Source organism: Oryctolagus cuniculus, chromosome 10, assembly GCF_051225735.1.
Source record: "Oryctolagus cuniculus isolate XC-2025 breed Fujian yellow rabbit chromosome 10, ASM5122573v1, whole genome shotgun sequence".
Taxonomy (NCBI): domain Eukaryota; kingdom Metazoa; phylum Chordata; class Mammalia; order Lagomorpha; family Leporidae; genus Oryctolagus; species Oryctolagus cuniculus.
This window is the reverse complement of record NC_142876.1, coordinates 48,692,365-48,708,289: the sequence shown is the minus strand read 5'-3', so window position 1 is coordinate 48,708,289 and position 15,925 is coordinate 48,692,365. Positions and strand designations below refer to the sequence as shown.

Below are 15,925 nucleotides of genomic sequence, written 5' to 3'. Positions count from 1 at the left end.
GTGAAAAAAAAATCCAGTTTATCTGTATCAGTAGCTGTATCAGTAGCTAAGTCAGTCACTATAATCTACAGCTGATTTTAGCAAAGATAATACCTTTCCAAGCACTTTTACCTCTACTACCTGTCAATTGACTTATTGCTTCTTTCTTCTTGATCAAGGCAGGAAATGGAAGTAATTGCTTAGTGAAGGCAGTGTTGGGAATAGGAAGTGAGCAGAGTGAAGTCATATTAGCTAATGCTTCTCTGTCTTGGAAATTACTAAGGGTGATTTAAAAATAGGCCCCACCTATTATGATGTGGTTTGTATGGGGCATGGCTTCTGTCTGCCTTGGGATTTTAAGTGTTCCCTAGGAAACTTTGATACGCAGCAAAAACTGCACACTACTGGGTTAGAGTGTGAGAGGGATCATACTTCATTAATCCTTAAACAGCATTAATATTTCAATAGATTATAGATAGGACATACAAATAATACAGATCATATGTGGAAACATTCCTTACAATGGGACACATGACTTAATAGTGGAGGAATTCTCCAAAATGAAAAACACTGGAGTTCCAGTTTTTCTGAATATACTTATTTATCTTAGCATATGACAAATTGCATAACGTTATTTGGTTCTAGGAATGTTCCTCTTTTGTTGAACAAAGTTGCAGCAGTGGGGCAGGCATTTGTCATAGCAGCTGAGATGCCAGCTGGGATGCTTGCATCCCATATCAGAGTGTCCAGTTTTGTGTTCCAGCTCTGATCTCAATTCCAGTTTGCGTGTAACATGAACTCTAGAAAGCATCGGGTGATGATAGCTCAGGTAGCTGGGACCCTGATATCTATGTCAGGGTCCTGGATTGAGTTCACAGCAATAGGCCTGGCACAGGCCTGGCTTAGCCCCAGCTATTTGGTCATTTGAGAATTGAAACAGCATATATGGATTCCATCTGCCTGCCTGCCTTTCTCTCTATTCCTCTGCCTCTCAAAAAATTTAAAAAAAATTTAAAAAAATGGAGTAAAACATTGAGCAAAACTGAATACTAACATTAAACATGAGTTTATGAGACATTTTTCTATCAGAAATCTTGCTCAGAGCTGTACCTGACAAAGTTATTGAAGCATATACATTAGAAAACTACGATTCAGGGATGGTGTTGTGGCATAGGAGGTTAAATTGTCACCTGCGGTGCCAGCGCTATGTCTCACTTGGTTAATCCTCAGCCTGCGGCGCAGGTATCCCATATTGGCGCCAGGTTCTAGTCCCAGTTGCTCCTCTTCCAGTCCAGCTCTCTGCTGTGGTCCCGGAGGGTAGGGGAGGATGGCTCCTGCACCCACATGGGAGACCAGAAAGAAGCACCTGGCTCCTGGATTTGGATCCGCATAGCTCCGGCTGTAGCATCCATTTGGTGTGTGAACCAGTGGAAGGAAGACCTTTCTCTCTATCTCTCTCTCTCACTGTGTGCAACTCTACCTGTCAAAAAAAAAAAAAAAAAAAAAAAAAAAAAAGTTGTTGCCTGCAACAAGGCATCCCATATGGGTGCTGGTTTATGTCCAGACTTCTCCACTTCAGATACAGCTCCCTGCTGATGGCCTTCTGAGAAAAACAGTGGATGATGGCTGAAGCCCTTCCATCCACATGGGAGACCCTGATGAAGCTATTGACTTCAGCCTGACTCAGCTCTGGCCCTTGTGGCTATTTGGAGAGTGAACCAGCTGATGGAAAATCTCTGTCTGTGTCTCTCTCTCTGTCTCTGTCTTTCCCACTTTCTCTCTAACTCTTTCAAATACATAAATAAATCTTTAGAAAAGAGAGAAGAAAGCTATAATTCAATTCTGAGTGTGAAACATCATCTTGGAGGATGCTGCTGCTTGTACACGTAGGTGCTTTAGAAAAGAATTTGTAGCTCTCAAATGGATTGCTCCTTGCTCCTTCTTCATTCATGAAAGTAATAACCAAGAAGTAAGAGCAGAAAGGAAGGTATATCATGGTCATTTACATATATAGCAGGCATTCTGTTCTTTTCCACACAAATAAGTACATGTATATATATATATATATATATATGCACACATACATGAGTGCATATTTATATTTTATACATATAAAATGTGCATATATATATGAATTCCAAAAAATTAATACTTCATAAAAAAGAAGTTAGAATTTTTCTGAAAGTTCTTCAGAAAAATCAGAGGATTCTTTGATTTTACTTTTATGCTAGCTACAATGAATAGTAAGCTTTATGTAAGGAATACTATCTATTCTTTCCATAGATCTTTTAAAATTTGTTCAAACTTCTACTTACATTTTCATTTGAAAGATAAGGAGAAAGATAGATACACAGAGAGAGAGTTCTCCTATAAATGAGTTTGTTCTCCAAATGTCTGCATTTGTTGGGTTAGACTGAAGCTGAAATTGGCCCTTAAACTTACCTTTTAATGCTAGTTTTACACAAATCTTTTGAAATGCCTTTTTAAGTATACATATATTTTTAAATGTAGACATTTATATATATATATATATATACATATATACACATTTGAAGCATGTTCCCTTGACTAATTTTATTTAAAATAGTTGTTTTAAGATTATTTTAGCATTTGCATAGTTGAGGATGCTATACATGTCACATTGAAATACAGCAATAACTGATTTTATAAAATATATGTCTGAGAGCAAGAGAAAATATTTTGGATCATTCGTTTCCTTTTTCCCTAAATTTTTCAGATTAATTCAGTGCTACAAGAACTGTTTTGGGAGATAATGATATCTGGGCACTGTAAGATAGGCATGCTCATGTTGAGGGGAGTTATAAAGAAATATTTGGGCAATAGTATGGACAATTTGACTTTAGCTCAGAACAGATTTCAGATGACAAAGCTAACATACAGATAGCTTAAATAGTTATTAATTTCTGAAGCCAAGAATGAAATATAACTGTGATCTTAGTGATTACAAAACTCTCTGTTCAAGCATTTCACTGTAAAAGATTGAGGGGACTTGTAATTCACATCTTTAAACATAAAAAAAGTGGTGATTTTCATCCTTGATTCAGAGTTATAGAAAAGTATAGATACTATTTAAAAATCTGACCTAAAGTTTAAAAATTATAGTACAGTTAAAATGACATTTTGATCTTTCTTAGTCACTTCAGGCTTCTTTAACAGAATATCATAGACTAGATAGCTTAAACAATAAACATTTATTTCCTGTAGTTCTGAAGGTGCGAATTAGGGTGCCAGCACGGTCAGGTGAGGGCCCTCCTCCTGGGTAACAGTTGGCTGCCTTCTTGTTTTACATTCACATGATAGAGACAGACTACCCGGATCCCCTAATCTCTTTTTATGGGCAATAATCCCATCATGGGGCCCTACTTGCATGATCTCATCTCAATCCTATCACATCCAAGAGGCCCTAAATCCAAATACCACAGTGATTAGGGTTTCAATATTTGAATGTTGGGGGGGCACAGACATTCATTCTAAAGCATGGTCTATAGCCTGCTCACTTTTTAAAAACATTTATTTTATTTATTTGAAATGTACTGGGAGAGAAGGAAACACAGAGGGAAAACATGTGTTCACTGACTGACTTATTCCCCAAATGGCACTATAGTTTGGGCTGGGCCAGGCTAAAGCCAGGAGCCCCAAACTCCATCGGGTTTCCCATAGATTTACACCCAAGTGCTTCCACTGCCTTCCAAGGCACGATAGCAGGGAGCTGGATTGGAAGTGAGCAGCTGGGACTCAAACTGGTGTTCACATGAAATGCTGGTGTTGCAGAAAGCTGCTTAATCTGCTGCTTCACAACACTGGGCCCTCAATTTCCCTTTAAAAACATTGCCCTGAACTGAAGATGTTAAGTGTTTACAAGGCAGGTAGAGAACCACTGACTGAACAGGCGATGAATAGAGCAAAGCTATTAGTCACATACTAGTATATAGTGATTTCCACTCTTTCTAGATTTAAATATCTTCATGGCTGTCTTTGGGAAATATTATGTAACATAGGCATTTTTAAATTGAACTCTTACTTTCAATGTTCAGACTTTTTTGTAGGATCCTCTTTTCTGTGCCTTAGATTTTTGTCAGTTTTTTTTTTTTTTTTTTTTTTTTTTTTTTACTTTTCATTCATCTGTTATGGTCAACCCACCATGTTTTGCAACATTGGCATCCATGGCAGGCTTTTGGGCTCTACCTCCTTTGAACTCTTCGCAAACTGTTTCCAACACAGCAGAAAACCTCTGTGGTCTGAGTACTGGAGAGAGAGAATTTTATTACAAGGGTTCTTTGTTTTACAGGATTATTCCAGGGTTTATGTGCCACAGTAGTGATAAGTCTACCTATGGAGAGAAATTTGATGATGAGAATTCATCCTATAGAACTCAGGTCCTAGCATCTTTTCCATGGCAAGTATTGGGCCCAACACAAATGGTTCCCAGTTTTTCATTTGCACTGCCAAGACTGAATGGTTGGATGGCCAGCATTTGATTTTTGGTAGAGTGAAAGAGGGCAAGAGTGTTGTGGAAGCGGTGGAGGCCTTTGGTTCACTAATGGCAAGACCAGAAAGAAGCTTACCTTTGTCAGATGCAGACAACTCTACTGCATCTGAATTCTGTTTCATCTTAACCACCGGATCATTCCTCCTGTAACTCAGGAGAGCACCTCTCTTTCCCATAATAACAGTTTCCAGTGTTTCCAGAGTAAAATACCCACAAATTTAACATCCAAGGAAAGATCTATTGCTCTTTCCTCATTGTTTCAATAAGAAAATCAACTAGTTAGCCAAATGAACTTGACAAAGATCACAAAACTAATTAGCAGAAGAACTAAAATGTGAATTTAAAGATGCTGATTTCCTTATCAATGCTTATTATAATAAGTATTATTGACTTTGCAGGAAATCTAGCAACAGAGCTCTGTATGGTGGGAGAAAGGGATGGGGCAAGAATAGCAGTAACATTTATTTTATGGAACTATGATTCTTTCTCATCTCACCCAGGATGAGCTCCTATTAGGTTTTATTGAACAACTTATTTCTTTGATCTCAGCTTAACAGTTGTGGCAAATAATAACCAAATCTTTCTCCTTATGAAACATATCCAGTGTGTTGACAAATACTGCTAATTCTGCATACTCAGTGAGCTCATATCTTTACTTATTACTCTATTCCTTTCCCACCACCATCACCAGACTAGCTTCAACTATCTCCAGACAACTCAACTAAAAAGCAGAAGACTCAGACACTCAAAGTGCAGATTTAGTTTGAAATTCTAGCTTTTTGTCATTTACTGTTTGCACGTCCATAGCTAGAAAATCATATGATACCAATAATGTTTTGAACCTTGGTAAGATGTATGCAGAATAAGTACAGCATAGTGGCAAGGTAAAGCTACCAGACAGAACTGAAACTTGGAGTGCAAATTCTTGTCTTAGATTCTGGTTTCTACCTATTCCTTAAATAATTTAGAAGAGTAACTTGAACAATGCTTTTTTTTTTTATTCTGTAAATTAAACAAAATACTATTAATTCCATAAGATCATGGAAAAAACTAATATAATTAGTTTTAAGCTTTTAAAACACCACAACTACTCAATAGATTATAAAATGGCCTGCAAATGTTAAAGCACTAAAAAAAGAGCAGCATGGTTTTTTTAACAGTGGTACCCAGATATAATGTCTATACTCTACATTTTGTTATAATACATTACTCATGCATTACATTATTTCCATCTCATTTGTAGCAAGCATTTAATTTAATCAAAGAGGGATTGTTGGTTTGATTAATTTTAACTAAATAAACAAAAATTATTCATGAGAATGACTTTGCATGTCCAGGAAATAAGCAAATTTATAATGAAATTTATTAGTTAGGAAGTACTACAAGGTTTACATTGTGTACTTTCTAGAACTTTTAATTGTGTTTTTATAGAACTTTTCTTTGTTTTAAGAAAATTGATTATCTCATGTTCCAAATACAGACAAATTACTGTAAAATATTTAGGAGGGGTATTTAAATATTATATTCTATGTTTAAAGAAAAACAGTTCATAAAAATTATACTTGTTTGAAAGTGCAAAAAATAAAACACTATGTATAAAATCAATGAAGCAATCAGAATTCATATTCTTATTATATACCTTAACAATGGAATTGAAAAAATAATATAACCACAGTTCTTTTTGTAAGGAAAAAAGATTTCTTTAAAAGCATATTTATTTATTTACTTGAAAATAAGAGAGGCAATAAAGAGCTCTCATCAATTGCTTCACTCTGTAAAAGCCCCAACCTGGGCCATGCCAAAGCTTGGAAATAGGAATTCAATCTGGGTCTCCCATGCAAGTGGCAGGGACCTAATTACTTGAGCCATTGCCTGCTGCTCCCAGGATACATGCTAACAGAAAGTTAACAGAGCTGAGACTTGAACCCAGGAACTTCAATATGAGATATGGGCATCCCAAATAACATATTAGCCAATGTCAAACGCCCATCCCTACTCATAGTTCTTATGATATTGCACTACATCTATGCTAATCAGTTTAAATGAGTCATCATTAAGAAATTACTGAGTATGTTCAGTATGCTCCTTTAAGTAGTTCAAACAAAAATAATTTCACTCTTTTATCATTTTAAGTTTTTAAAATAAATGTATTTGAAAGGGGGAGAGAATGAATGAGAGCAACAGTGTCAGAGAGAGATTTAGCGAATCTTCCACCTGCTGGTTCGCTCCCCAAATGGCTGCAGCAGCCAAGCATGTCCCAGTTTGGACCAGAAACTCCACCCTGGTCTCTCACATTGGTGGCAGAGCACCCAAGTACTTGGACCATCTTTTGCTACCTTTTCAAGAGCATGGGCAGGAAACTGGATTGAAAGCAAAATAGTCCAAACTTGAAGAGACTCTCTGATATGGTAGGCTGTTGTAGCAAATGTTAGCTTAACTCATTGTGCCACAATGCTGGCCCTATTATTTCACTCTTTCTAAAGTTCTTAATGTCATTTTGAGAAAAAAATATTGAATTTAATTGTTTGAAAGACTAGTGATTTCTGATCTTTTTTTTTCCCTCTCCACTTTAAAAGCTAACTGGCTGTGCCATTTCATTTGTGTCAAGTAACTTGTGTTTTTTATTTCCATCTCCTTCAACTACTAATGTTATCTGCAGCCATGCTGTGCCGTGGGCCTAAGGGAGCTGTCAGTTTTTCCAGATGGCAACCTGCCAGTCCATAGAATACTGTTGAAAGTCACTGACTGACTTTGTTTTGGTGCAGGACTAAAGGACATGATTTCATGCATACTTTGTATACATGATCAACTCACAACAACTGATGAAGTAGCTCTAAGAAAGACACTGAGAAAAATAATGGACAGATGCATACATAAACATACACATAAGCACACACACATGTTTTTACACACACAGAGAGGCCATTTTCATGAATTTAGCCCATTTTCTAGCTTATCACCCTTTGTCAGACTTTATTTTGTGAACAAAAAATTTTAAAATATTATTGCCAATTTAGAGGAACTTCTTTCCTAATAGCCAGAACGAAATTCTCAATTTGCCCTAATTAAAATACTAGTTTTGGGGAATGAGTTTTTCTCCCTTCATATTTAAACTGAACATTAAAAAATGTTAAATCATTTTAAATGGTCTTTAAATTGTGTTCTCTCAATCAGAATTGCTAATTCTTTTGCCCTAGGAGAAAACCTCATATATGTATGAATATAATAACAAAGTGGAGTAGAAAGTGGCTTTTCTATAATAAATATTTTGACTACTACAGAGTGTGTATTTAAATGGCAGTATTATGAGTTCTACCAATGAAGAATGCTGAATGACAAATATGTTACTTTTTAATAGCCATGCAAATGTAAAACTGAAGCATGAGGAACCTGTTTGATAGCAAATATTTCCAAAGTTGAACAGCTATACCTACAGGCAGAAAGTTTAAGTACAAGGGGCTATAAATTGAATGATGCATCTGAATACCATGCAGATAATGAAGGCTGAAGCCACTGGAGAGTCTCCACTTTCAAGTTACTCAGTTGTTAGGGGACTTGGGGCAGACTATTTGGGCCTAATCCGCAAAATAAGAAGTTTGTTTTGGTTCTTGTAACTTCTCTCTTCTCTCAGATGGTACCATTTAGTTATAATTAAATGTCAAATGCACTCTGAGCAAGAATTACTTTGCAATAGTTTTGTGAAATGCATCTTCATTTTATAACACATAATAATGACTTTTTTTGGAAGAGGAATTTGCAACTGTCGTATTTTTCCAATGGCTCTGTTTCTTAATATAAACATTGATAATTCTCAGGGGTTGTATATAAATAACTATAATGTGATGCCAGCATCTAAAGAGCTCACACTATGATTATCATTGTTCTTAAATTATCACCTTCCAATGTTTTTAATCAAATAATAATGAATTTTCTTCATGTAAGAATTAAAATCATAAATTGGTACAATGGAAAGTGGTTATTTTAATTCATAATTTAAAGTGAAATTTGTTATAGTGAACAATGATAAATGAAAGATTATTTTGGAGTGCTCTCCCTTTGGCACAGCAGGTTAAGCCATCTCCTGCAGTGGGTGCCAGTTCCTGTACCAGCTGCTCCACTTCTGATGCAGCTCCTTGCTAATGTGCCTGAGAAAGCAGCCAAAGATGACCTATGTCCATTGACTCCTGCCACCCACATGGGAGACCTGGAAGAAGCTTCTGGCTCCTAGCTTTTACCTGGCACAATCTTGATCTTTGCAGCCATTTGGGGAGTGAACAGTGGATGAAAGGTCCTTCTCTCTCTCTCTCTCTCTCTCTCTGTACTCTCTTGATGTACCTCTGCTTTTCAAATAAAAAAATAAATAATGATCAGTTTTAGTTATTTAGGTTGTATAGAGCTATTTTAGAATATATATTAAAATAATAGTATATTTTAATTATTGTACATAGTATTTTCATCCAAGATAAAGTTAACTTCAATTTTGAATCTTCTTTAAGTTACTATAACAACTCAATTTTTACTATGAAGGTGGAAATTTATTGTGGGGAGCAACCGAGACTAAATTACCGGAACTCAGACTAATTGTATGCATCTGATCTCCCACCATATGGCGCTGAGAGAGAGTAAACAACTTCCACACAGCTGCCTCACCAATTCGACTGACAAGCTGCAGGAGCTGATCCTGCTCCTGATTGGAGGAGAGCAGCATGCTCAGCGCATGAGGAAAGAACGCCAGGAGAGTTGGGATTAGTGGAAGAGGACTATAAAGGAGGAGAGAGACAACATGCACCAGGAACATCTGAGGAACATCTGAGCAACCCCTGAGAGAGCCGGCCAGCGGTGTGCCGCTCCTCCGCAGAGGTCGGGGGAAGTGGCAGCAAACCCGGGACGGCATCGTTCCTCCGCGAGTGGGGGAGGGCAGCTAACCCGGGAAGGGCCGGGCAAAGAGAACAGGCAGGGTCCGGTGTCGTTCCTCCGCGAGTGGGGGAGCGACAATTTATGGCAGAATGCACACATAAAAGCACTGAATTTTTTTTGTATTTAAAATCTCTTTGATTATATATTTTGATAATTTTCTGAATATTTTCATCAAAGACTTGAATAAAATATGGTTCCAGTTCTGGTGCTATGAAATTCACAGAAATTTAATAACTTACTGTGTTTATCACAAGCATAGCATAAAGACTCAAAAAATATAATGTAGTCCTTGATGTCCCAAAATAGATAACATTATTAAATAGAACAAGAATATATAAACAGTCATAAATTGTGACCAAGATAATTAATTTTAGATTAATTAGTATTATATGTATTTATTCACTTCAGTGTTACTTATTTTGGTGAGAGACATATAGGGACAGAAAGAGAGAGAGTGAGAAAGCTATAACTCTCCAGTTCATTCCACCAATGCCTACAATGGCTGGGGTTGGGCCAGGGCTAGAGCCAGGAGCCAGGAGCCAGGAGCCAGGAGCCAGGAACACAATCTAGAGTTCCCATGTGGATGGTAGCCTGCTTCTCCCCTGGGGTCTACATTGACAGAAAACTGGAGTCTGGAGCTGAAACCAGGAGTTGAAACCAGGTACTCCAACGTGGGATGTAAGCATCATAGGTGCCATATTGATCGCCTTTCATAACAAAAACTTTTAGATGTGGAACTTCTGGTTGATAATTAGGGTAGCATGTTTTAAGATATAAACAAATCTTTTCCCAGTAAGAGAAACAGAGGGTAATTGACATTTTTATGTGTTTCAAAGGTATATATGGATAGCTTCATATTCCATATGTAGAATCTGTGACTCACATATGAATTATACCTTTCCCAAGATCAAATATAGCTGCAAGTGATATCTTCAATACCAGAGTATCCTGGAAAAGGTATAGGGTCCCTTCCAATAATTCTTAGTGAAGTCAGACTCCATGCAACCAAGAAGATTTGAAATAGTTCCATTCTTCATTGCTTTTGTCTTCAGTATTGTGAAAACAGCGTTAGGAGTGTGGAGATATTTGCTTCAAAATGAGTTGTTGAAGAGAAGAATCAATGAAGAAACTCCAAGGTGAGAATTTACATTAACATGTATTCTGAGATAGTGGAGAATATGTAAAATTTGGGAAAGGGAGTGGCAAGGGAGGAGTTCAGTAAGAATAAGCAGAACAGACAGCAGTCAGGGAAACTTCTGTGTCTGTGCTTGTTCTCTATGCAAGTGTAAATGATGGAGAGACTTCCTGAGGGCCAGGTGAGCAGAGGACTTTTATACAGTTTTTCATTAACATAACAGAAAGTGCTGTGTGTTATTAATATAATAACCAGTGTTCACTGTAGCAGGAACTGAGGTCAGTTCTACTCTTTTCTCATTTCATTTTCCTAATGAATTGGTGATGCTACTTTTACCTTTTGAAAGCAAAAGAACAAAAGCTTGAGTCTCTGAAACTTTTCCAGGTCAAACAGCTAATAAGTGGCAGGTCTGGTATTTCAATGCTTTGCTCACTGTTGAAGAAATGTATTTGCTCCTAATAACTAGAGGAAAATTCTGTGTAAAATATGTGCTCTGCATAGGTTTGTTTTATTGGTTATAGATAGACAGAAAACAGTTTTCTTCTAAGTTTGTAGATTATGTAGGATCCAAGATAGATATTTGATTTGAGATTTCTTGGGAATTTTAATTTGTTACATGCATTAAATTTTCAAAGTGTTGAAGGAACAATGTATTTTATATTTTTAAGTATTATTTGACATGAAACATCTGTTAAAAATTGAAAACTTTTATTGCTTGTGCTTCTGGATTTTTTTCCATGAAGTCTTTGCCTATGCCAATGTCTTGTAGGGTTTCCCCAATGTTCTCTAGTAACTTGATGGTTTCAGTTCATAGATTTAGTTATTTTATCCATTTTTTGTGGTGGAGTTTTTTTATAGAATGTAAAGTAGAGGTCAACGTTCCTACTTCTGCACGTGGAGATCCAGTTTTCTCAGTACCATTTGTTGAAGAGACTGTTTTTGCTCTAGGAATTGATTTTAGCTTTTCTGTCAAAGATAAGTTTGTTGTAAATACTTGGATTGTTTTCTGGAATTTTATTGTGTTCCATTGGTCTAGCCATCTGTTTCTGTGCCAGTAACATGCTGCTTGATTATAACTGTCCTGTATTATAACTTGAAATCTGGTATTGTGATGCCTCCAGCTTTGATTTTATTGTATAAGATTGATTTAGCTATTTGGTGTCTCTTCTGTTTTTATATGAAGGTAAGCATCATTTTTTCTAGATCTTCAAAGAATGTTGTTGGTATTTTGATTATGATCACATTAATTGACAAACAGGATTACATCAAGCAGATGAGTTTCCACATTGCAAAAGAAACACTCAGCAAATTGAAGAGGCAATGGACAGAATGGGAGAAAATGCTTGAAAACAATGCGATAGATAAAGGGTTAACATTCAGAATCTATAAAGAGCTCGAATTCAACAACAACAACAACAAAAAAGCAACCCAGGGAAGAAATGGGCCAAGGACTTGAACAGATATTTTTCAAGAAAGAAAATTCGAATGGCCAACTGGCACTGATAAAATGCTCAGAATAACTAGTCATGAGGGAAATGAGAATCAGAACCACAGTGAGGTTTCACTTCACTCCCTTTAGAATGGCTCTCATACAGAAATTAACTAACAACAAATGCTGGTAAGGATGTGGATGAAAAGATACTCTAATCCACTGTTGGTGGGATTGTAAGCAAGTGACGCCACTGTGGAACACAGTATGTGGATACCTCAGAAATCTGAATATAGACCTACCATATGATCCAGCCATCCCACTCCAGGGAATTTACCCAAACCAAAAGAAATCAGCATCTGAAAGAGTTATCTGTACCCCTATGTACATTGCAGTGCAATTCACAACAGTTAAGACATGGAATTAATCCAGATGTCCATCAACTGTTGACCTGATAAAGAAATTATGGTATATATACACTATGGAGTACTATTCATATCAGTGAAAAAAACGAAATCCTGTATTTTGCAATAAGATAGAAGCAACTGGAAACCATTATCCTTAATGAAATAAGCCATTCCCAAAATATAGATATCATATGTTTTCCCTGATCTGAGGCAACTGATAGAGTACATAAAATATAATGTATGGGATTAAAATGGACATCTTGAGATTCAATGATTGTTTACAGTCCTTGTCTCTTCTGTTGAGGAACAGTTTTTTTCTTCATACTATTTGTTGAACTCTTTTATTTAGTGTAGGGTTAACTTTACAATCATTAAGTAAACTGAAAAATAGATATTTGTAAAAATTAAGAGTGGAAATGGGAGAGGGAGGAGGAAGAAGGGTTGGAGCACTGGTGGGAGGGAGTGTAGGGTGGGAAATATCACTTTGTTCCTAGATCTGTATGTATTAAAAACATCAAACTTGTTTAACTTAAAATGTTTTTTTTTTAAATGAAGACTTTAATCTAATTAATGAATTTGCTTACTTCAAGATTAATATATATTTACCATCTTATCTGCTCCAAATGTCTTAGCCTTGCATCATATTGAGTGTTAGATCATTCCTTGCCTTGATAAAGCATACATAAGACCATGAGATATATTCCTTCAAAAATAGATCCATTTTGTGTTCTTTTTTTGTTTTCTCTTGCCTTACGTTGATACAATCCTTTCTTTGAAAAGAGAAGTCTAAATACACTGTTTTTTTTTTTTTCAGAGATTAGCTGATAAAATTTTTATTATCCGTTATCTGGAGCCAAGTTTTACATTGGACATTCTTTTTTCAATTAAAATGAGTTTTCTCAACGGTGGGAATGATATTTTATTTATCTTGATGTTTCTCTATGTATATGGTAGAATCTAAATAAATGTTTACAGAACATGACTTCTTTTCATTACCTCCCTGATTCAACATCCATGTGAAAATTTATGTACAACTTATATTTATCTTCTTCTTGCCATAATTAAGAATATTTATCTGATCTTCAGATATGAGGTTTTATTTACCATAGGTCTTGTCAAGGTAGAATTACTAATACTCTAAGCTTTCATATCACACTTCACTTGGCATAGAAAAGGACCTGGAATTTATTTTCTCTTACCAAAGTGTATTTCATAAACTGTATCTTTTTTTCTGATTGTAACAGATAACAATTTGAGATATCACAGCATCTGCTCACACTGGGAAGTCTACGGGAGAGGAGATTACAGTTATCCAGTCTGGATATGACAGGTCCTGATGCTGGGAATGGAAAGAGAATAACAGCGTCAAGCAGTGGTATAAATAGGGTGGTGTGGTCACACTGGTTACAAACACAGAAGGAGAGAACAGAGCTAAAGTCCTGGCTCTGGGTGCCCTCATATAATTCTTCCCACACATTCTGGGATGACTCTTGTTAGTCTCCATTACAAAAAAGTGCCCTGCATCAATTTGACCTTGCTTCCACTGTAACCTTCTTACCACTTTCACATTCTTGCACTGACTAGTCTTGTATTGACACATGTCTATCCATTTGCCTGCACAAGGTCACCTTTCTGTGAGTCCCTGAGAAATTATTTCTATTTCCTGCTTATAACCTGAGCACCAACTCAGTTTTCTCTTGAGACTCCCAGCTAGTCATGGATTTAATATTTCTCATCACACTGATTCTAAGAATCTTCAGTGTACTCATTGGTGTAGGTCTTTCTGTATTTGCTGGCTTGTGCTACACTGAATAAATTTTCATTTTTTCCTTGGAAATGTTCTTTGTTTTCTTACTTGTATCATTTCTGCTTAATTTGTGACCTCTTGTGACTCTCCTGGTGGCCTTAACTCTTTCTGAGGGTTTGATAGTAAATAAATGTGTTTGCACTGAAAGCTACATGATGCTATGTTCAAAATCTAAATCTATTGAGAAGAGTTTTGTGTTGTTGTTACAGTTTTTTTTTTTTTAACAAAATAAGTAATTATCAGCCAAGGTGGTAGAATAAGGCTGAGAATCCAGCATTGTAATATTCATTAAGTATAACAAATTAACTGTGATAGTAGAGAAATGGAACCGATTGTCTTACATGGCTGATAACAAAGGAAGCGTCTATTTTACCTAATTTGTGTAGCTCATAAACTGGTTGTAGAAGTAATTTCAGAAGAGTTTTCACAAAGTTGTATCACAGAATCATCAGTGACCAGGTTTCATAGTGATTACTAAGGAGTAAGAATGTACAAAGTTATTTGAAACAGTTTGTAGGAAATAAAGGTAAAATATAAAATATTTTGTGCAAAAAATGAAACCCTGCATATGAGGGGTCTTAATAGTTTATGAAAATGCAAATGAAGAAGAATGGATTTCAATATCATTTTGCATCCAATAAACTTACATGCCATTTTCCATGAACTTTTTAAAGCACCATATTATTTGCACGTATAATTTATATTCATGAATGTACAAATTACAGAGAATCTGGATGAAAATACTAAATGATCAGAAATCTTACCACATGTGTCACAATTACTTACTCAAGTGTGATAGTTTTCTTCAGATCTTAGCCAGAGGCTGGAATTCTAGCCAATCTAGGACCTTGTCTTAGTTATGCTTGCCTGGACAAGTAGTGAAGTGAAAGAATGCCAGAAGTGGAAACTAATGCAGAGCAAGAAGAGTGCTTGACTCTCCAGGCTGTTTCATTTGTCCTGCTAATTCCAACTTGGCTCTTGCTGATGACTGGCAAAGTATCTTTCACTGCTACTTTTCAGTTTGGGGAAATATTTTAGAATTTGCCTAAGTGCAGAAAGCTCAAGCTGTAAATGAGTCTCATGCCAGTGCAATGAGAAATTGTCAATACACGTTTGTTGAATTGAATTTATTTGAGCACCATTGGATACAATTAATATTCTGACAGGAAAGAAGACATTTATAGCAATTACCCAATACTTATGGATTGTTTATTCAATATTGTATGAAAGAGAGAAATATTAGGCAATGTTTCTTAACTCCAAAAGCTTCCAATTCAAACCTGTTACTAAAACGCACTGCTGTATAGTATTCTATAGAGTACATATCCCATAATTTCTTTACCCAGTCTACTGTTGATGGGCATTTAGGTTGATTCCAGGTCTTAGCTATTGTGAATTGAGCTGCAATAAACTTTGAGGTGCAGACAGCTCTTTTGTTTGCCAATTTCATTTCCTTTGGGTAAATTCCAAGGAACGGGATGGCTGGGTTGTATGGTAGGGTTATATTCAGGTTTCTGAGGAATCTCCAGACTGACTTCCATAGTGGCTTAACCAGAATGCATTCCCACCAACAGTGGGTTAGTGTCCCTTTTTCCCCACATCCTCGCCAGCATCTGTTGTTGGTAGATTTCTGTATGTGAGCCATTCTAACCGGGGTGAAGTTAAACCTCATTGTGGTTTTTTTTTTTTTTTTTATTTTTTTTTTTATTTTTTTTTAATTTTTTATTTTTGACAGGTAGAG

General features: G+C 36.2%; 2 pseudogenes; both read left to right on the top strand.

The window, feature by feature from the left end:
* Window positions 1-4,141: 4,141 nt before the first annotated feature.
* On the top strand, window positions 4,142-4,599 carry LOC108177174 (peptidyl-prolyl cis-trans isomerase A pseudogene; annotated as a pseudogene).
* A 5,806-nt stretch (window positions 4,600-10,405) lies between these two features.
* Window positions 10,406-15,925, top strand: part of LOC103349316 (ubiquitin-conjugating enzyme E2 variant 1 pseudogene) — a 103,586-nt pseudogene continuing 98,066 nt past the window's right edge.